Source organism: Zosterops lateralis (genome assembly GCF_965231275.1).
Source record: "Zosterops lateralis genome assembly, chromosome: 3".
Lineage (NCBI taxonomy): Eukaryota > Metazoa > Chordata > Aves > Passeriformes > Zosteropidae > Zosterops > Zosterops lateralis.
The window spans coordinates 66,459,300-66,483,311 of NC_139764.1; the positions used below are offsets into that span (position 1 = coordinate 66,459,300).

General features: G+C 37.4%; 1 long non-coding RNA gene across 2 annotated transcripts in view; it reads right to left on the reverse strand.

Moving 5' to 3' along the window:
- LOC310907677 overlaps positions 1–24,012 on the reverse strand; it is a 37,965-nt gene that overhangs the window by 10,679 nt on the left and 3,274 nt on the right. The window contains exon 3 of one of the 2 annotated variants that reach the window (XR_014589686.1): positions 13,917–14,373. The exons of the other annotated variant lie outside the window; for it this stretch is intronic. This is a non-coding gene — a long non-coding RNA (uncharacterized lncRNA). Of the gene's footprint in view, positions 1–13,916; positions 14,374–24,012 lie in introns of those variants that run through there. 2 annotated transcript variants of the gene reach the window in all.

Genomic DNA, 24,012 nt, shown 5'->3' on the forward strand with positions numbered 1-24,012 from the left:
GCTACCAACCTCATGGAATGAGAAGTGGAGAAGTCTACAATGTATTATCTTTGCTTTAGCACAGAAACATTTACAGAAATAGGTCAATATGATAGAAAAGATGCTGTGATCCTCCCAGAGAAACAGTCCAGTCTGAAACATAAAAGAAAAAATAACAAGGTACTTCCTTTCTGCTCTGTACACAACCCCCCATTTATAAACCAGAGCATTCTGCCTGAATTCTAGACATGAACATTACAGCTGCCCTGATTATTTCTTTTTATTATTTTCTATAAGGAGAATGTGTACTAGCCTCAGTGCTTCCATAACACTTTTGATCAAAGATTTATACATGCACAGAGAGAAAGAATGTTAGAATTATTTCTGTTTGAGACTTCGGGAATACGGGACTGGACAGGACATTTACATTCCAAGCCAAACACATCCAAACACAGGTCTAACTAGATCTAGTTTGAACTCCAAAAGCCACAAAACAGCATGTTCAGCAATAAGTGGGGGGAAAAAAAGAGAGTGTCTCTGATGTAACCTGATATTTTTACTAAATACAACCCCCCACTCTCTGCTTAAGCACTGTTGATATTGTGACATGAACTGAAAAAAGCCAGAAAATTCAGCAATACACTGACACCTCATACTTAGCTCATGGTTTTGTGAAAAGAAGGGGAAACAGATACCAAAGCATGAGCTGAAGACAGTATCAATCAGCCCTAGTTTTCTGGCTCTTGATCAGTTTTCATCACAAATTTAATGTTATTTAAACACAAACTTCACTGTAGTATAACTTGGGGGGAAAAAAGACATTATGAAGCAAAAGTGCTCACATTGTCTGTAAGACTAAAATAATTAAAAATCTGTTTTTACAAATAGAAAATCAAGTCATTTAAAAAGAAAGTTAATTTTCCAGCTCCACCCCTGCAGTAAATTCACTTTTTATACAAATACTACTTGCTAGGTTTGCTTCTTATGAACCCCTATTACATAAAAGGCAATCATACATTTTGGTACAGGGTCAAAGTTTTCTGTATTTACATTATTGGTCAATTTATAATCATTTCTATGGATGTGATATGGTTCACTTATTTAAAAAATAGTTCTTGACTTAATTGATTGTATTGAATACAATCTATTGCACTAATCCAGCTGTCCCATGTGCATATTAAGCCATAGAGAAGATGTATACTATTAAAAGTAAACTACCTTGCTCATTCCCATTCTGTTCCTACACCTGCCTCTCCCTTTCAAATTCCTAGACATGATACTCTAAGCTATACATGAAATTTTTGTAGTAAGCTTGCACTTTATTTAGCTGTATGGGGGAAAAAAATCATATTTCACATAATCTAAATGATATTTTAACACATACCAAACTAAAAAAATCCCAAGAAATTACTCCCCTTTTATAACTATGAGCTAGAAAATTACCTAGTGTGTAAGCTAAATACACTCTACACAAATTCAAGAGCTTTGCTCTCTCCCTAGCCAAGTCTCTCAGTGATACTGCCACACGTCCCTGCTGGTTTTCTCTTCCCACAGTTGATTACCTTTGCCTGTACTAGATTAAAGTGGGGCAGGTGAAGGGTTTGAACTCTGCTTTTGGCCTCACCCATACACCCTCTTGTTCAGGCACAACGAGAACTCTCCCACACATACCCATGCACCATACGGGCAACAGAAGGAGCCTGGGGTCATTCCCAGTGGACATTTTAGAGAGGATCCATTTTTTTGACCAAGAATAATCCAACTTATACATGCCAACAGTATTGTGCAGTTTGGCTTAAAGACAGAAAGGTGCATTCCCCTTTGCAGTACAGAAGTAACTTAGCTTATATATGATCTATCCATACAGTATTCTCTTCTTTGCCTCAAACACTACACTTGAAGAGGCAGGAAAATATCACCAGTGATTTTCTCCATTATCTCATTACAGAATTTATATATTGTAATCTCTCTCTCTGATTCCATGATTCTACATAATTGAACAAATACGTAAGTTAGATGATATAGCTCATGTAATACAATGGTGGAGAAAATCCCCTCAGGTTGGCCTCAGGAAGACACTTTGGGAACTCATCTGGCTCAAAGCAAGCTAATTTTGAAGACACATCTTTCTTCCTAGGATGCTGCTATGATTCTGTCATTATTTATGGATTAAAAAAGAAAATATTTTTCTTCTGCTTGAAAATATCCAAACAAATTTCACTACTAAAGAGTAAATATTACATCATGAATCCTTTTACATCAGGATAGACTAATTGCTTCAAAGCATGTATGTGCCAAAACCACTAAGTTAAGAAGAGAGGTACAAAACCACCCAGCTGACAGCAGGGCTCATAGAAGGGCCAGAAAAGCTCTTTGGGCCTGAATTTCCCTTAATGTAAAAATGATCTCTCTGCATTTTCCAAAAATGCACTTTACCTCAAGATAAAAAAATCCCACAGGAGCAATATCTGAGTGAGTCACATGAGATGTGTTCCTTCACATAGGAAGGATACAAGGTACTCTGAGGGAGAATACTTGTGGGAGGTGTTCTTGGCTGATATTTTAAATGTGCAATTGTCCTTCATACAGTCTAATGATATTCAAAATTCCAACAGGACATTGATGTAAAATACAGAACTAATAATTTTTCCTCAAAATTCAAAATCAAATACATTTTCATGAAAGAAAATATGTATTTCAAAGAGAAATGTGAATTTTCGTTTAGAAAAGATATTTTTCTCCTAAGAAAAAAATATTTTCAAACCACAAAAGTTGTTAAATACAGCGGAAAGAGTGCTTACCTAATGTAGGTTCTCGATATAATATTGAGAAACACAATTCCTGAGACCTTTTATTTACAGAAACAGGTGCTAAGAAGTTAATGAAATTCATTGAAAACCCAATTATACAGAGATCACAAAATTAGACAGATATGAAAAACATTTAAATCACAATTTTCAAAGTGGAATGACAACAAGACATCTGAAGATGCAGGGCACCGTAGATATTGCTAAATGCAATTACATTCAAAATTATGGTTTTTTACTTTCTTATGCTGCCTCCAGCACTCTCACAGCAGAATATTTCACATGCCTTCGGTTTTTGATTTCCCACTTTGTCCCAAGAGCAACAGCTTGATTGGTAGCTGTCTGGGTATCTGTTGTTTCTTGTAAACAATTTATTGTTGAGCAATAAGGTTGAAGAAACTAACTCTTAATTTGAATCAGAAAGAAGATTTGCAAGCACTTGTAACTTGCAGAACAAGAGATTTCAAAGCCTCTGAAAAGCCTATGGAGATTTCACTGGCATCACAAAAATGTTCCAAATAATTCAGTGTATGTGTGTGTGTGTGTATGTGTCTGCATATGTACAAGCTGGGGCATGAAACATTCATCCAGCACTCTTAGAGGCTTCTGCTATGTGATTGAAACAATATCAGGGTGATGGGTTGTTGTGTGGTGCTGCTGTTCTGCTTTTTTTCCCCATACAGCTATTTGAACTTCCAAAGGTAGAATCAAAATAAAACAAAAGTATAGATGTTGAGAATCAGCTTAATAGTCTGAAGACAATGGCCCTTCATGGCAGAGGACATGGGAAAAGAGTTTGGACCAGTTATCCAGCTGCTCTTCATCCAGATGCTGGTTTGGTTGAGTCAGTAAGATAGGAGTGACTTCATATTTAGAGTAGAATTAAGTAAGGCAAAATGGATTCTCTAGAGCTGGCTATCATCATGTTGACATTGGCCAAACACTCAGTGAGACCAAAATGGGAGATATTTGATGGTCCTTGGGTGTTGCACAACAGAAATTGGAATCAGATGAAATATCTACATTGCAGAATCAGTCCAAAAGCAATGTCTTCCCAGCCATTCCCACACTTACACAAGGAATAACAGTGATTAAGATTCCTGCCTTTTCTGGGAAATTAAGTATGACAGATGAACATGATCATTGATCACACTCGTGAGATAGATCCTGAATGGTTGATGTGTTAAATTCATACAGGACAAAGCTTTCACTTTATAAGTGTTTCATTGAGAAAATGCAAAACAATTCCAAATGTTTCTAGAAACTTTCTAATGTTTCAATAATTTTCTTGACGATCTCACTGATTTTATTTATTTGTCATAACACCATATAATTTATGGTCATGTTGGATTATATTTGGCAGCTATTTTCAGTGAAATTACATTTTTCTGATCATAAACAGGTATTTTGATCTGCACATTTAGGAGTGGAGGAAAAAACCAACCCAATCAATTAATCCTAACAGTCTTTAGACAACTGAAAGTGAAAAGTTTGATCAAAAGTTTGAGGCACAAAGAATCTCTCAACAGTCAGTGAAGATTTTCCTACTTCTAGAATTGGTCAGACAGACTAGTCACAGTATATTTACAGAGGCCATAAAATCATTAAACCTACTAAATGATGGAAGAATTAGACAGACTACTAATGAAACAGCTCCCATGTAAAATTCTTCCGTCTAGGAACATTTCTTTCTTTTCCTCTATGCAGAAAAGTGAATAAATGAAAGGAGAAGGAGGAGTTTGAATTGAACTGTCCTTAGATCTATCCATTCTTACCATGTAATGGAATTTTCTAGATTTGTGCTTAAAAGGTCTTCATCATTCTAGGGATTTCAAATAAAACTTCAGCTGCCATTTAAAGTAATGTTTTAAACTGACTTAAACACCACCTTCCTTCACAACAAAATGGATGGAAAGCAAAAGTAGTTTATAAATTATGACTCTGAGAAAAATCTCCTTTCAGACTCAGAATAAAAATATAAACCTGCATTAGAAAGATGGGAAAATTCTAAAAGCATTCTAGTGTATGATTATGTTATTTTGCCACCCCTGATGCATGATTATGTTATTTTGCCACCCCTGATGCTGCCAGATTATGAATGGGTAAAGCAAACTCCAACATGAAGCATACCCTTGCCTCACTCATTACAAAGTCAGAAACGGCAAGGAAAGTATGAGGAGAAAAAACTTCTCTCCTGTGTGTAAGAATAAGGAGAAGCCAAGTTATCTACAGGTAGATTTCCACTCGTCCAGTGAGCCTGCTTCCCATTTGGTAAAATGGTACTTCTTTTCTTCCTAATCCCCTAAATTCTTCCTGATCAGCTAGCAGCATGCTTGGGTGTTCAGCAAGGCACCTGAACACTAGCCATGGAGATGCTCTTGTGTTCCAAGCCAAGCTCTTGTTGCAACTCCTTGCTGCTGCAAGCCTCCTATCATGTGGAGTCTGTCTGGAGTTACTATTCCTGCTGGCATATTGCTTCCATTTCTCCTTCAAAAATGAGAGGGAGAAAAAAGTGGCTTCCTGTTGGATGAGTAACGGATCTGTTTTGTCAGAAAGGCTGTCTCAGACCTCACAGACAGAGCCAGTCTGGGACATCCTAGACACTGTTCAAAATATATGGTGCCCTGTTTTTCAAATATCACACCATTTATCTGGTGCTTTCTGGAAGCACTTCAGACAGACACACAACATACCAAGATGATTGCTACAAAATAGAATATTATTTATTCCTATCTAAATGAAAAATGATGGCAGCTTTTTCTTTGGAGTAAAATTAATGTTCACCAGCACAGCACATGCAAAGATCAAGTCATACTCAAATTACAAAGTGAGTGCCAACATAATGGGAGTTTGCAGGGTGGAGGAGGGAAAGGAGGATGGAGGTGATATTTTTCAAAAGTTTATGTGAACCTCACCATCAGTGGATATAATAACCTGTATAATTACATGCACATATAATTTTTCACCATCTTATATCCTTTAATTGTCCAGGCATTTTTTGAGGTTATTTTTGGGAATACTGAGCAAGAAGCGCGACATAGGGTAGGAAGGAGAAATTTTCATGCATTATTAGTCTAACTACTAGTTTCTTTACCATATTTGATTCTCATTTTTGTGTATTAAAAATCAATACATTAATGCTGGGAATGACTCCGTTAAAACATTAACAACTTTGTCTACTTAGGACACAATGAAATAAACAGGCTTAATTGTGGCTATTGATACAAAATACTTCATGCAAGTAGGACTTAGGAAAAGCCCTGTTATTACTAACTGCAACTATCATACAGTTCATTTTGGCAGGCATTCACAAGCCATCCAGCCTGTGGACAAACAGTAAATAGGAAAAAAAAAAAGTTCTGCAAACACTTTCCCCTAATGTTCAGTGATTTTATTTCTCTGTGAAAGATGTATAATTTTGGAATTTTATTTTAACAAGTTACTTCTCACACAGGATGAGAATAATAGTACTGTTTTTTAAAACAAATCAAGCTGTTGTATTGAAGTCTCATAAACAATGAATGAAAGGATGGTGCAGAGTTTTCCCTGTGCTTAACTCAGGTGTGCAAGTGAAGGCCCTTGGTATCCTTAAGCCTTTTATGTTGTCAATGGAGAAAGAGAGAAGCTCCCACCAGGGAGTGCTTCAGAGCAAGGATTAATTTTAGTGTTCTGAATTACTCCCTGGGAAAGACCCTTTGAAAAATACAGAGAAGGTCACCAAGGGTGAGCAATGCTTTCTCTACAGGGAATGAGTAAATAAGCTCTTCAACACAGAGAGAACTAGCCAGGGCACGAATGCAGCACAGGCCTGTGGAAACATGAAGGGCACTGAAAGGGTGAATGGGGATCATTTTTTATTTGTCCTCTCTGCTTTATAAGATGGTGACCATCACATAGCAGCTGGCAAGTTCAAAGTACAGACAAAAAGGCAATTCCTTATCCTGTAGCTGAGAAGAATTGGAACTCATTGCCATGAGGCACGAACACTGTGAGAATGTTATATATATTAAAAAAACAGAGTGGACAAGCTGATGGTAGGGAATTACAGTGCAACTTGTGAGACACTGCTATCCCTGTCTCAGGAAGTCCATAAATCAATCTACTAGACCTTGGAGAATAATCCAGGACTAAAAAACTAAGCTTTTCTTTCTTCTTCCCTTAGTACCTATGTTTGGCGATTGCCAAAACTGAGCAACAGGATGGAAAAATTCTGGTCAAATTCAGCTTGATGGCCCTGTTCCTACATCTTACACTATGTCCATCACAAATTAACTTCCTTGTATAAACAGGAGTATTAAACATTGAAAGTAGACTTCAGGGTAAAACCTCTGCATGGAAACAGGTGAAACTCTTGAACATGTGAACACAGAGAACAACTGCAATAAATTCCTAGTGCTAAAACTTAAACTCTGAAATATAAGGTGAATGCATTTAGCCACACTTTTCCCACAGCAACCCCAGAGACAGGTTGGTGCTCTCTTAGTGAGCTCTTTACTATTAATGTGGAAATATCTGACACCAGATGTGTTTCGAACATCTCTTGACTGAGTCAGCACACACACACTAGTTGATCTCTTCTGGAAGAACTGGGAGAGAGGATGAGATTATTTATCCCATCAGTCTCAGTCCTGGCAAACACACAGCTGGGAAGGATTTACTCTCTGGAAATTATATCTCTTGAGCTTAAACCTGAGATGCCTAAAGAATAAGGGGAAAGTTTATGACTCCCAATTTTCCTGTATGGCTAGAAGCCAGGCTACGATCTGGATGTAAGTTTAACACTGTCTTTTCTCAGATAAAGTCCAAACTTCAGCAGCCAGAATTTGTCAGAGTAAGAATAACAGTAAATAAGACATTTCACTCTTTAGATTTAAAAAGCAGATAGAGGATGAAATTTTAAAAAGTGGGTTTGCATATTTTTATTTCCTGAAAGGATAATGATAACATATTTTATTTCTCCTGAGGCACTTAATTGATAAAATAATCTCTGTTGGCTACTTTCTCTTTAGCAAATAGGTCACTGGTTTGAGACAGCCAGAAAGGCCGGATCACATCTCGAACTCTCTAATTGCTTTGGTACAACTTTGACTAGTTAAGAGTCTGTTGTGATTAATCTGAATTTAGGCACCTGTTCTCACAAATAACTACTGAAGTCTATCTCCAGCTGTAGTACCAGTTTGAGCTGCTTATATCTAAAAAGAATTTCTCCTAATTTTTAGAGAAATAGCAGCAATGATGATTTCTTGTCTTGTCAACCATGATGTTGTAGATTACATATCAGCACAGTAGCAAATTTTTTCCCCATCTTGAAATTTAGGAATCTATTACTATTGTAAATTTCAAGATTTATTTTGAGGCAAATGAGTCCTGTAGCCAGAGGAGGAAAAATTCACCAACAAAATTATGGAATTCTGTTGGGTGAAATTTGGAAAAAAAGTACTTTCAAGAAATTACAATGTGGTTCTTTCTATAATCACCTGTTTCAAAATTATAAAATCTGAAGCTAAAGAGACATTTATGAAACAGTTTATATTAATTTAAAATAGATGTCTAAGGTGGTTGAGATAATCCATTCCAGGAGCACTTGTATTTTTGTACTGACTATGGGTGGAGCATAAGTAATTTAAATTAGATGTTTTAGGTGGCTGAAGTCAGGGGAGTTCCACTTCAATTTTCCTGTTGCATAGTTTCTTTTTTGGACTCTCTTCAGCTGGCTGTGCACACCAGCAAAAGTCAATAATAGGGTCCCAAGGGTTTCTTGAGCTCTGAGCTAAAGATAAAGACACTGGATGCTTCCATGGACTTTGAGGCAAAAACAAATGAGTGGCAGGTACTGAGGGCAGGGATAAGCAAGAATCAGCTTCTTGACAGTAAAGAGACAGTAGTATAACATGCTGGAGAAACTATGACACTGTTTCCATTGGTAGCTGTGGACAGAAAGTTCATCAAGGATGTTTAATTACCAACAAATTTATTTTAACTCTTGGAGTAGCATGGACTGAGGAAGCTCTTTCTGCTGTAGAGCGTGTTTGGTTCCACATCTCTAGAAAGTCTTAAGCTTTCCTTGCCACAGTCCCTAGAAGGGAATATTCACCTGTGTCCATTAATGTGTAAACCCACAACAATTCACAATAAAGTTTCATTGAATACCTTGGACACAGGGCCACAAGGCAGTTCACACTGTGTACAAATGGTACGTGTGGATGACAATGGAATCATATCATGACGTCGCATATCATCTAATTGGGACAAAATTCTACTGATTTTGACCAAGGTGGACAGGCCACTTACACTTAACCTGGAAAAGGAACATTTATAAATTATACAGGTTCTATAAATAACCCCTGTCAAGTAGAATGTGTAACCACACCATCATTTAATGTGCAGTCCTTGTTAAAATAACAAGATGGCTTTTTCCCCCTTCCAGTTTACTGGAGATTTAAAGAACAGTTGGAAAAATATTGACATCGAGAGACAAACTGAGAAGCTGAGAGAGCAAGCAATTCATGTATCTCTGTGTGTTACATATACATATGTGTGTGTGTGTGTGTGTATTTATATGTGTGTGTGTGTATATATATATATATATATATAATGACACACATTTGATTTATGTCTTCCTGCATTAAGAAAAAGTGTTAGTGGCATTGCTATACAATATAAGCCCTTTTGAGACTCTCAGTGTACACAAATATTAAATCTCATAAAATTTTTGTTTTGGCCTGGTTCATTAATTTCTGGAATGATGAACTTCAAGAAACAATTTAAGCTTCTTTTTAATTACAGAAGTAAAAATGAAGTGGTTCTAGCTCTGAGCTAACCATGAATGAGGTTAGTGTACGGCAAGCAATAATGTGAAGACAGAACCAACAGTAGTATCACATGGACTTTCTCCATGTAGTTCACTCCTTGGAAGTCATAAAATCTGGTTGGTATAACAGAAGTGTTTGTAATTAGAGTTAATGGAGTTAGTTGAGACCACAGGAGGGGGAAAGTAGCTTTGATCCCAGGTGGCCTCATAGCAAGAAGGCTCACAGCAAGGGACCACTCTGAATTGGAAAATATCAGAGGCATTTGCTGCAAAACCAAGAAGTCACTGCTGGAAAATGCCTAAGAATATAATTTACAAGCAGAACTAATTTAGTTTCCCATCTCTATCGCTTCAACTTTCTCTCCAGTCACAGCATTCAAAATAAGGATGAGTTTTTTTCTGTGATCTATTTTTTACTAAAAATGCTAATCTAATTGATTCTTACAGTTTATACTGTCTTGGCCATATTGTCTTCATCAGGAAAGAAAAAAGTAGGATGAAGAAAATTTACAAAGTCATTCCAGAAAAGGAAGCAACACATTAATTTTTATTAGTCATATAAAAGTATTGCTTCATAATAGCTGAATTATTCATTGTCAGATCTTTTGGGGTTTCCTATTGTCACCGTTCCTGAGTGGCCACTCTTGGAAAACCTGTGACATAAATATTGTACTTTGTGAAAATCATAGTGAGATTCCAACTGATTAAAAAATAATATTTAGAGACTCTCTATAGTGTGATCATTCATTTGGGACGGAGCTTTGGAACGCTACTTAAGAGATTCAAAATTACTCATTACTTAAAGCCGACTGTGACTTACACCAATGAACTAAACAATCACTTCAGATTAAGCAGATAGATTATTTATGGAATATATTTTTTCATCAAAAGTATTCTTCAAATTGTACTTGCACTTAGCTTTATCTTTCCATACTCAATAAATAAATGAAATTAAAAGTCTATCTCAAATGTCTTGAGTGAAAATAAAAATAAGCAAAAGAAAGTACAAATTAAGGAAAAACATGAGAAAAATGGGGAGGGACTTTGTCTCTCACTGAAGACTAAGGTTGGAATGGGAACTGCTGGGAGAGAGTGCCATGCTGTTATTCCAAATAACAGAATCTACAAAGACAATCTGTTTATCACTTCCAGCAGTGTTCTGCCATCATTACTTGCATGTTAAAGAAAGACGACTATGTTGAGATACTTCACGGTGCCTCAGGTTCATAGGAGTTTTTAAAATGGGAAGGTGACTTTAAGTCTGATATGGGAATATATGGGAGAACAGCAGTAGCTATGATCTGTTCACACATCCTTGCATTTATGAAAAGGGAATTAGTGGGCCTGGACTTTGAGGGACTCTCAGGAGCTTTTGAGGAAAGGATCCACAACAATCTTACAGAGGAGACAAAAAACACGTACAAGGGTCTTAGCAGAGCAAGGCTGATGTACTGTGGCTGAAGAAAGGTGTAAGAATTGGAAAAAAACCCCTTAGGATCTTGAGATTTCAGATGAACCCATGTGTATAGACATTTACCAGTGAAAACCACCTTAGGAACAATCATATGAATGGCAAAGGCATTTTTGGTAGCAATTCAGCAGAATAAATGATGGCAGAATGGAGAATCAATTTGCTCCATCAGCAGCTGAAGAGTACATGGTCCGTGAACACACAGCAAAAATGATTGTGCTGTGTCAAGAAAGGGCTTAATACGCTTAGTAGAAATAGAAGTCAATTTTTTAATTAATCTAAAACACTGGTCAAAATTCCTAGTAAACAGAAAAACTTTAGGATGTAGTAATAATGATAATTTTCTGAGAACACTGAAGCGGAATTTGAGCTTTGGAGGTGTTCAGCATTTGAAGGGTGGATTACATATAGACAAATAAAGTGTTTGCTTTGGGAAGTAGAATGGAGGCAAAGGGAGTCTCAGTGCAATTAAATTTAGACTCTTTAAGAAGGTTGTAAAATTTTTTGCACAGCCTGTTGTCACTGTTCTCATGTCGATGACCTCAATGTCCTGCATTAGCAATACTCATTTAAGTACAAATATTTCAGCTTTACACTGAGTGTCAGAAAGACAGAAGGAAAAAGACAACAAACAGGCTGACCTCAGATCTCTGCTAAATTCTCAAAGTTCTCCTCTGACATTTCATTACTTCTGTCACACACATACAAAGAGATTTATGTGTCCATCCAGTGCTGTAACTGGATTTACTAAAGATGGTATTTCCGGCCTAATGGAAGTGACTGCCAGCTCCATCCATTCCCACACTAGAGCAGCATTTGGCAAAGATAAAAAGGAATTTATCAGTAAACGTTTTGTTTTGTTTTCTGTGCACCTTTCACTCCCCCATCCCTTATTTTTTCACCAAATATCAACATTGTCTATGGAAAACAGCCACTTCCTTTCTCTCTGATTAACATCAGCAGTGAAGGAAGGGGAGGAGGGGGATGGAATGGAATAAAGAAAGAACCACCCAGCACACTGGGAAAAAACCTGAGAGTAATCAATTAATCTGTTTTCAATCTGTGAGCTGTGCTGTCTTGAACTCCTTTATCTTTTACTTATACAAATCATTTCTTTAAAATTGTATCGGATTGAATATGCTAGTAAAAAAGGGCAAGTTAAAAAAACAGTAGAAGTTTATCAATAACAAAAAATCCTCAGACCCATTAGACAAATTCCTGGGAAATCTGACATTTTCTAAACATTATTTTGCCTGGTGTTCTGATTCCAGCATGTTCTATGTATTATGGCTTTCATTATAGATGAACCATCTTTTCCTGGGGCCATGGCAAGTGCATTCCCAGCATTTAAAAAGGAAGGGTTTTTACATGCCAAAATCATCTGTGATTTATTGCCTCATGGGCTCATCTGGATTTAGTTTTGGAGTCTGGCACCAATTCCTTAATGGCTTTGGTCAGTTTATTCCATTTCTCCAGTCTGAAGTTCTTCATCTGCAAAGCCAGAGGAATGATAAACACATAAACACACCAAAAGTCCTGTGAGTGACTTACTGGAGACCCTGTGAAAACAGTAGGGACTTTTACCATGGCCTGAGAGAGCAATGGTGTTAGTCTGCAGAATCTTGCCAAATTCCCATCCCTTCCCCTTCAAGCTCTGGGATGTCATCAGGGAGGTAATGACTGTGGGCTCTGACACACTGAGGTGGGAACAATTTGGAGGTATATTCTTACTTTTTTGACTTTTTCTAGAGCACAGAAAAGGAATTCTACCATGTCACCACCTGTATGTGTTCTCCTGTTGAATAGTGCACCTGGCTTTACGTAATTACTTTCTACTTGCTGACAATGCATATCTGCAGTGCCTGGGATTCAGTGGAGATGAGTCATAATGGTAAGAATAACTATTATTTTCCAAATATTTTAAGAAAGTTTCATAGGTGACTATAAGCTGGCCTGTAATGTAAAATAAATGCTGTTTACTTTTTCTTATTTGATGTTCACTGCAAGTAAGTAGAGAAAAGGAAAAGAAGAAGCACAACTTTCTTCTATGGATTGCTAATAACCAAAACAGTATTTCTCCAGAAGAAGGCCAACTGATACTAATTTACTTTCCAAGGAAGATTTTCAGGCAGTGAATAAGGACATGACTCTCTCTTGCAGGAGAGAATTTATTATGTGCTTGGCCAGAGCAGGAGCAGGCTTATACTTTTACTAGATGTCCTCCTGGATTTATTGGCTTTGGACTCTCCCAGCCTCAACCATTGTGTGAGGATATGAAAACTGTAGCAGAAATGAAAGCAGATTTCTAGAATCAGCTGAGAAAAGGCACTAGCGTTTTTCCCCCAGTGTCATCCCCATTGTAATATTTTTTAAGATTTTTTTTCAATATTTTTAATAGTCAGTAAAAAAAAAAAAAAAACACACATGGAAGATTTTCCCACTGACTTGGAAAATGGAAGAATGTGATGGAAACCTTATCAGGAAAAAAATCAACAGTACAGGCCCCAGAACTGTAAAACAGTGACACTAGCTTACAGATAGCATAGCCTAAGTACAGCTGGCCGATAGAAATATATGTCTGATAGAAACAGAACTCCCTAATTTCTCTTACCCACGAAACAGTATTTATCCTTGAGTAACACTTCCTGTGATCACACTATTAAGTATAAATATTATTTTGTATGCTGATAGTGGGCAGAAGGAAAAATTTCTTTTATTTTGAAAGATAAGAAAACAAGCAAGTATAACTGGAGAAACTTTTGTCCTGGATTCAAAAAAATGTAGCAGATGCTTTCTCTCAGTTGCTCTTTATCAGAGAGAATATTACATACAGATGTATTTTGGAAAGTTTATTTTTCTTTCAATTAAAACAAAAAGATTCATGGGATGTGGAACACCTCTTTCAAAACTTGACATGCCAATATTTTAGTAGTCATGGGGGAATTTTAACATAAATTCTTTTCTAGGAAAGAAAAAAAAAAAAAAACCAAACCACAACTTATGTATTCTTTGTCTGAAAATGTGCAGAAAAATCCAGAAGTTATTTTCATAACTTTAAACATAGTGAGAATTTCTGTTGACAGCACATGCCTGATTTCCAGTTTGCTTGCTTCAGTGTGGGTTCTTCTTGTTGGTGCAAGATGCCATTGCTCTCTCTCATGTATTCCTCGAAGGTTAAGATTATTCCCATGATCAGCTTCCCCAGCCATGTCCTCCCTGTCCATTACAGAACACTACCTGGATGGCATTTGATGTTCCTGAACATTTGTCCATGGCTTTGGTAGCAGAAGTTCAGCAGAAGGTGTCTGAAAGTGGGAAAGAGCCACATGCATTCACTGCAGTCCTGCTGCCAGTGTGGGAGCAAGGAAGAGGGCTCCTCAAGAGGAGCAGAGAAAGGATCTGATATGCCCTGGTTGACTGCACAGCACCCACACGAGATGCCCGTGCTTCTGCAAAGCACCACATGTTGTTCCCTTCTTATCTCAGTCAGATAGGCCCAGTCCTGCCTGAGCATGTCAGATTTGCTGTACACATGCAATGGATGTGTGCACATTCATTTCTGGCATGTCTTAGGTGCCTGAGGTGCCAAGGCAATGCATCTCAATTAAAAGTGACTGAACAGCGGGCACATTAACAGGTATGTCAAAACACTGAAGGAAATGCCTGGCAGAGGCAGATGTAGGTTGTCCTCAGCTTCTCGTCTGCAACACATCACTCCTTCACTGCAGAGTCGTCACTCACCTGAGTCCCGTGGTTCTTGTGCCCTCTGTGGTGGTAGCACAGATTTGTTGTGTGCACTCTTTGTTTCACATACTGTTGCACACTTCTAATACACACATATTTGGTGACTGGTTCTATTAATGCTTAAAAAGCACAGATTTACATCAGCTTTTATTTAGAGACGCTCTCCAGAGCCACAGAAAATAATTGACCCTTTTTTGGACTTTCTGCATGAATGAAAGGAACTACATTTGCAATTATAACAAGGAAATGACAATTTTCTAGTATAAAAAATTTCTTTTCCTTTGAAAACCATTTTAGAATGCACACTTCCTACCCAGGGTGTCCTCTTGGTCTCCTTCATATGTGAAAACATCTGGGTGCAATAAATTACTGTTCTTCTTTAGGGAGTAGCTGTACCACCTCGAGGAAATAAATTATTTTAGACATGCTCCAAAGGCAGAAATATAATTGTTAAATATGCATTCTGTAGGACTTTAAAGAATAAATCTATGCTAGATTTTTTTTTCTATTTGTCTGAAGCATGTTTTTTTTTACTGAAAAGTGATCTAGTATTTTAATACGAGAAGCTAGTGTTCAGTATTCCTTCTCAGTACGCCTTCCTTACTTCAAGGAGGTAAAACTGAATGTACTTATGACTAGTTCACCTCCCCCTTTATCCCCCAACACATTCACAATACAATTCATTCAGTGAAAAGCCTTGAACTTATTTCTTTTTTTTTTTTTTTTTTTTTTTTTTTTTTTAAACACAAGGAAAGCAGAAAAAGCAAAGCATTGAATTCTCATCTCTCATCGCACACTAGGAGGTAAATCCTGCCTCAGTTCTGGCCAGCCTGCCCTGAACTTTGGTAGATAATTCTGGTAGTGGCACTCTGCACAGCCTCATTTCCCCCCACAGAAAAATAAAGCCGCTGCTTTTTATGCAGCTTGGCAAACTTTACTGAGAGGGCACCAGGGGAGAACAAACCACAGTTTTATTAGCTCCCACCTTACAGCAGCCCAGGCCCATTCAGAGCTCTGCTAAGTCAACTAGAGGTCTTTTGATACCAAAGAGCTTTGAATCCAAGTGCCTGGAGAGAAATTATACATTGAATAAGAAAGAAATGGGGAGGGAGGATGAAAATAATTACTCCGTAAAAATGTGCTGCTTGTTCTATGACATTTTCAAGTGACTTTCTTCAGAGGGAGAAGTGAGCAGCTTGATTTGTGGTCATTGTTTTGGTCAGCCTAGGCTCTTGAACTGAGAAACTTCAGGAACTAACTTTCAGGGAAATGTGAATGTTATAATTTTATTAATTGCTTTTACATGTGTTTCTTTTACATGTCTGTAAGCAAATGCAATTGAGAGTTGTGGTTTCTGTGGCATTCCTGAAAACAAATATCACTAACACAAAATCTTAACAGAATATAGTGGGGAGGAGTAGCAGTTGTACAAACAATAATTCTTTCAGACTGATTTACACATTTCTGAAAATGTGTAAAAAAATATTATTACTAGTATACTTTAAATGAAATATTAGTGTTTATTGGATGGATATTACACCCTTTAAAATATATACTATAAATGTTTTGATGTTGTGGAGAAAGTTAATAGACAGGAAATCAGAGTTCTGTAGAACTTAAAACACTGCTATAAAAAGTACTTTAAAATCTACATAAGAGCATGCTTCCCACTGACTTTCATCCATGTGTCACAGGCAGAAGATTTCTCAAAATACAACAAAGCCAATTACAAAACAGGAATTACTACAGAATGCTGTGTTGAGAAAATATATCTTATGGACATTAAAGATAGCTCACATTTATCATATATGGACATCTTATGAAAACATATTTGAATTTCTTTGTCTCTCATCCTCTCTCAGCTGTTTTCTCTGATTTTATGAGCCTGTCTGTGCTTTTTCACAGTCAGAAAACAATTAAGGAAAACATCTTTCTTTTCTGATCTGTTCTCTAGTGAGAATTGTGGGTTCATGAGTAGATACATGTTTCAGAAACAAAGCAGAAGATTGCCTAACAACAGCATGCTTTCTTTAGAAAAATCTGTGCTTCCTGATTTGTCTGCATCAGACATCAGAAATGTTGCAAAATAAGCCTTTTTTTCCTGATTCTACTGTATTTCTGCTTTCTAACTACTGCATCATGGTTACTTCCCCAAACAGAGTGTGAACAATACACATTATAGAGATTTATATTAATGCATGAATACCTTTAATATTTATAAAGAAAACCACTTCTGCACAGAGAATTAAAAGCAAGTCTGAATAAATATTCAAGCAAAACTTGAGATATTAATAGAAGACTAGAAGTGTCACTGACTTGAAACTCGGCAGGCATATGAATAAATTGTAACATGCAGAGACAGAAGAAATTGGAGAAGAATTCCTTATGAACAGGGACTGTCTTGTTTGTATAGCAGTCAGAATAGTTGAATATCACTTTTACTGGGAGTTTTAAGTGCTGCAGCAACATTGAGGAGAATAATAAATGGAATAACAAGAAGTATAATGTGGGCATACTAAATACGACAGTACCATGCAGTGATATTCAGCAGTGTTCATTCTTCTTTCAGATGACAGTGCTTAGTAAATAAGGAAGCAAAGTCTTCCTTTCTACTGCAAATAGGAGAAATAAACTCTTCGAAGAGCTGAGAATAAGAATGTTATTGTATCTTGGGATATTTTAGATATTCAATAATGAAAACATGTCTGATATACAGAGAGTGGTTATTCAGTGAGAGTATTTTAACAGCGGATTGCCATTTGCTGTCCAATAAGGCAACTGCTGTCAGTGGGAATTGCCAGGCATTGCAGTCTCCCTCTCCAGCCCCCTGCCTTGGTGGAGGGCAGGCACACAGCCAGTGCATCCCAAATCTTGGTTTGTCTTAAGCTGACAACACAAACACAGCATGACTAGAGAGCTTCACTAACTTCACTAACTATACCTGCAAAAAGGAACCACTTTGCAGTTCTTCATGTGGGGTCACTCTGCACAAACACTGTGACAGCCCTGTGCTCATGTGTGCATCCTTTCAGGGTGTAAGGATTCCTGTATTTAGCCCCAGTGAAGACTTCACTTCTGAGCCTTTTTCATTAAGATTAAAAAATCTAGCCAGAGGCCCTGCTTTACATTAATCTAAGTAGTTCCTTATTCTGCTTTTCAGAGTGGAATTTTACTTGTACTCTTCTAAGAGGTACCCACCCTGCCTGCCCCCATTCTGCTGCTTCTCCATTCCTTCTCATCTGCCTTCTTGGCATTAAGAGGTGAACCATTTTCCAGAGTTAAACCTAACTGAGCTAAGAAAAAAAAGAAGAGAAGGGGTGGGATCATTTTCTGCTGACTGTGCTTCATGGATCAGCTCACCGTGTGGCCAGCTGGGAGGAGAGTTGGTGTGAGGGAAGGGTGGGCACACAGCCAAGGGCCTCGGTTTGGAGAGAATGCTGGTTCGGTCCTGCAACCTGTCAACTCATCTGTAATATGAAACCTCATCTTGGCTTGAATGAAGCTACTTGGTAAATTGTGCAGCAGTGCGGTGCAAGGAAGCAGAACTCAACTTTCAGAAACAAAGAGATTTGCCTTTGAGGAAATTTCAAATACCTGCTATTTGGCACCAAAGAAATACAAACTCCTGTAATTCTGATTTTTTTCCAGGACTAATGTTCAGTGAGCTGTTTTCATCTCGAGAGCTTTTTGTACTCTAGAAAAGAATCATCACCTACTATTGCTAAGGGAGGTTTAGTGTTGTCTTTCTTCCTTTAAGTGGTATCACAGTTTGAAAAAAAGCAGATCTCTACAGTTCATAAATGCTATAAACCAAATTTTAAAATCCACAAAATATTGCAGCATTTTCTACAAATTTCAAAGCAGTAAATAGAGAACAGTGCTTGATATTCTACATCAACACATGAACAAGTGCAAAGAGTTATCACTACTTTGATAACAGTCACAAGACATGCTCTTAGTATATATTTGTCCATATTCCTTAGCTTGGCTTCGGGTATTCCTCCTTTTGGCAACTGCTACTATTTAGAACATACAAGAGATTTAGTTTTTCAGAAGGAAGCTTCCTTTGCATGGGTGAAAATGTAGATAACTTCTAAGACATATCAATGCAAAGAAGCAGAGACTTTCTGCACTATTCCTGAGGTTACTGTTGATGCCTTGAAGTGTGATGGAACAATAAGGTAAACTATTCCTTTAAATGAAGGTTGAAAAGAGTCAAAACATCTCTTTATGTTGGAGCAGGAACATAACTGAGAAGTGTAGGATGTAGATATACTACATTTTAAGAATAATTTCTGCTACTTTAGTCTGTGTGAAAGGACAAGAAATCACCATCTTGCCCCAAACTCTGTGTTTTGATCTAGTTAAGAACTTTAGAACAAAATCAGAACTAAAGCTCTATGTGCTTCCAAACTCAACAATTCAATATATGGGTCTGCAGTACAGTTATTTAGTGTGATTACTTAGATTCAAGCCATCTATTAAAGAATATTTCAAACAGATCAGCATAAGCCAAACCCTTAATCCTGTGCTTAGATTCAAGGTTTTTTGAGTTATACTTGGTATTATATTGGTAATACCAATTTTTGAGTTTATACTTTTGCCTCTTTTTTCCCCTCTATTTATCACAAAGGACAAAATAATTTGATTTCTGCAAATGAGGGTTCATGCATTGCTATTTCCCTTGTGCCTGCAACACACAGTATTTCAAAGCAGTTTCCTACCTGTATCTTAAGCTGAACTGGAAGTAGTTATAGCTTATAGCTTTAGAGAAAATGGGGTGCACTTAATATGCTAGCAAAAGACTTAATTTTTTTGGGTTTTTTAAAGAAATTATTGCACAGCCCCAAGAAAACCACCCTTCCAAAAGCTATTATATTTTGGTATAATGAAAAATAATATGCTCATGCAGTTACTGAGTATAATTCTATTGTGCATGATCATGGCAGAATGAAAAAAATCTCAGCTCCAACTGAATTTAAACACTGCCAAATAGTACATCACAACTAATCTATCCTGTGCTTCACTCACAACCAGTTAGCATCTCCTTTGTGCCTCATCAGAGCACATGCCTCATTTGTATTTCCATCCACTTCGCTGAGAAAGGCAGTCTCACAGTTTGAGAAACAACACTATGAACTAAGTGCACTCTTTAAATACACTTAGCTTAACTGCTTCCATTCTTCTTGGCCATATCAGAGTTCTCTGGCTTAGATGAATTTCCCCCATTACATACAGTATCTTGTAATCAAGTGTTTCAACTTTTTTTGGCCTGAGAGTGAAATAAGAAAATGACCTATATCCCCATTCCAAATGTGTGGGTGGTGCAGGAAAAAATACCTTTATTTTCACTGGGACATGCTTTGCTTGCCCCAGACCCCTTTCTAATCAGCTTGTAAATGACAGATCTACACATACAGCTGCAGTATGTTCTCTAAGCAAAGGCATGTTAGAAGCTGGCCTGGTGAGAGATATAATGACCTGAGTGAGTGGTCTAAAAGTGGTCTGAGCAAAATGAAAATAATTATTCTGTAAAACCTACTAATCTACTTCTTTACTTTGCAGTAATCTTCCTCTGTAAGGGAGAACCTTTCTGCATTGGTAGCCCTGCAAAACTGTGCAGAAACTAAATCCACAAAAAAGGGCTAAGGTGTTGAGGGTCAGTATTAAAAGAAAATCTTAGCCCAAGAAAGCTGGTAGTGCCCTGTAGCCCACATAAGCTGGTAAGGTCCTTGCAGGAGGAACACTGAAATCAATGTTGAGGTGTGGAACGCTGTCTCCAGCTATTGGTCACAGAGGGAGACTCAGAAAACTCCCTTCACTACCCTTTGGAAGTTGCCTTGAATTAATAACTTGCAGTAAGCCAAGTTTGGTTACTTTTTAGGCTCGTCTGAGGGGTTGCTGAGCCATGCAGTAGTGTGCTGGTTTCCTGTACTGTGTTTGGGTGTATGCTGTGTGAACTGGGAAAAATGGCAGGAGGCCAGCTCCTCTAAAAAAATGCTTGCTATCTGTAGTAACTTCCTTTTATAAAGGAGTGGAAGTTCTGATGGGAAATCAGTCTTTGCTCAAAATACTTTATGTAGCTCATATAAAAGAGCCCTTAGGACACCTCACCTTGTCTTTAATGGAGATGGGAGATGAGATTTATTTTTTTTCTTCCAAACAAGTTCTTCTAATTATTCAACTAGGGTGTCCTGCTTCAACTTGTGCTCTTTACTCCTGCCCTAATTACTTCAGAATCATTTTCTGTGCAGCGTAGGATCTTGCAAATATCTTTATATTCTGGTACCAATCCAGAGTATATTCTAGTAGCTTGCACAGTCACCTGGAATATGGAAGATGTTAATTCTCAAATGCAAAGAAACTTTAATATGGATTTTTCAGATCCATGGGAAAGTGACCTGACCACTAGATTGCTATGTAAACGTATGAAGAAGCAGCATTGTGAACTGTTTCTTTCTCTGTCCTGGTTTAAAAAGAAAATGTCATCACAGTAACATTTGCTCGGGATCCTGTACAGATTCACATTTTATGTGTATTGACAGTGTGCTCTGACTGTGAAAAGGATTTTGACAACTGTGTGAAAAATGACTCTGCTTTGCCAGTTAATGAAATCAAGAATTTATCAAAGAAATGTGTGGATCTGGAATGTCTGGATTAAAACCATAATGAATTTTTGGACAACATCCTTGTATAATGCATTTTGGAAGGCCAAAGGAAAAATTAAGATTGTCTATAGATTTCCAATTCTCACTAAAGAACTAAATTAAATCACATAAGCATTCCTCCTTAACACCCGTAATGAATTGTTACAAATTAGAGGTCATTTCACCTTTGAGATTGGCTGTGATTAAAAAAAACAGAACGCAACACTTAACCAATTTATGCATCTAGGGATTGTAGCTAAATATCCATGGATATTTGTGCAATTTGGCTTATGCATTATTCAATATGTATTGCTTAGGGATTTGACTAGAAGAAAAAGAAAACTAGAAATAAGGGTGGGTTATGGACAAAAAATCTAGGTTATTAGCTGGACAATTATTAAGTGGCTAAAAAATAATATTGGTTTTACATTAAGAGTGAAAGAAAAAATAAAATCTACACAATAGCCAATCTTGGTCTCACTGGAATACAGTGTCTCTGAGAGCTGAGGTTACCATATGTCTAGGCTTCCCCTGACACATCCCTTTTTTAACACAAAAATACCCCAGTCTGGGAAGAAAAATAGGGTTGTATAATTTCTAGATGAATAGAACATAGGATAAATGGTGGAACTCATTTCCCGGACATGAGCACACACAGAGCATATGCAAATGTCACAGAAACCTAGCAGCTGTATTTGCAATTATGATTTAATGGTATACTGAAGCACAACCTTGCCACCTTTGTCCCTTGCCTTTAGATGTGGCAGTAACATTAACTAAAGTGCCACTTCTTCCTTCATCTTGCCAAGTAGGAATTCTGAGGAGCATAAATGGGATCTTGTAGGAGAATGGGTTGCAAGCAACCTTGCCCCTGATGAGTTACAGCCGTACTAATTACCAAAGAGGAGGAACAGCCTTGCCCTTAATAGGTCACAGCTATGTCCAGTGAGAATGGGTGTTATAAAAGGGTAGGTTAGCTGGTTGAGAAAAAGGTGGAGAGAAGAGGAGGCATTGAGAAGGTAGAGAGTTTTTTTTTGTTGGCCCTGGTGTGAGGAGTTAGAACCTATGGTCAGACTGTGAGTTGTTGGAGTCTGCTGGCAGTGCTATCTACTGCAACAGGATCTTGTCCACTGTTTTTAATCAGATCCATGCTGCTCTTGGACACTTTACTTTTTCAATTTAAAGACAAAAGCTTGAAACCCCAGAAACGGATAGGAACAGCCTGAAGAAATGGGATCAGAGAATCACAGGATCTCCACATACACACAATCTGTTTAGTTGCTTGCTGCTTTTTTAAAAGGAGCATCCCAGTGAGAGGCAAAGTGTATCTTTTGAGATGTTTTGTCTAGATGTGGAAGGCTGTAGGACTTCGATATTTTAAAAGAAGAATGAAGCATCCAGTTAGAACCATCTTGTTAGAGATGTTGAGAAACCACATCTGCCTGGCCTGTGCTTGTATGTCCATTGGAAAAAGGACCATAACTGTCTTCAGGGAAGACACATCTCCTCATAACTGTAAACAAGCTGCAACACAGTTGGTAAAAATAAAATTAAAGAAAACTTCTGTCTGTAAGTGGGTAAAGAAAGGAGGCAATGTAAATTCAATATATAAGAACTCAAATGCATTCTGAAAAGACAACAGGAAAAATAAATCACAAAAGGAAGAAATTAGATTCCAAGGGAAGGCTAAATTGCTAAAGTGGCTCTTCAGAATCCATCTACAAATTACCCCTGAGCATGCAGGGGCAGCCTCAGTCAGTTTGTCAGGGGACAGGATGTTATAGTGACCACGTGGATACTGCTGAAATGGAGAAGTCTTCAACTCAGAGTAGCAGACATATGCTTATGGCATGAAGGCACATATGGACAGTCTCTTGAAAGAAACTGAAGCATTTCTTAGCAGACAGGATCCCTGATGCATCCAGTCTGGCATCTTGCCTCTGGCAATAAATCATACTCAGCATTTCAGAAAGAGCTTCCAAAATCCTATAGTGTATCTGCCCATTTATGTAATGTGAAATATAAGTAAGCAAGAGGAAAATTCCTTTGTGGTCTTTTTGTCAATCATCCACTGTGGATCACTAGATTTTTTATTGCTCTTATCTTAACATGAATATTCACTAATGTTGTTACTGGCAATAAAATTAGTCCACAGTTGAAAAAATCAAGTTATTACAGTTCGGGCTGACCAAGTGGTGCCTACAGTCCAATATTTCCTTTTATTGACTCTATTTGTATCTGATATAAAAGAAACATGTTGTGTAATTTTAAAAAAATGTCAGCTAGGGAAAAGTCACTTAAAGAAGAAGTGCTTTTATCTCAGGTTATAGTTTAGTTAATGTGAGCCCAGATGTTGTATGCAGCAGATCTACAGGCAAAAAGAAACATTTGATTAAACATCACTTCTTTTCATCTGTATAATGATGCAGGTAAAAAAAAAAGCTAGATCAACTTTTATATCACTCATAATTATCATATATTAATCCTTTTGAATTAAGACTTTTAGCTGATCCACTGTTATACATATCATGAAGCAGAAAAACTATTGGGAAG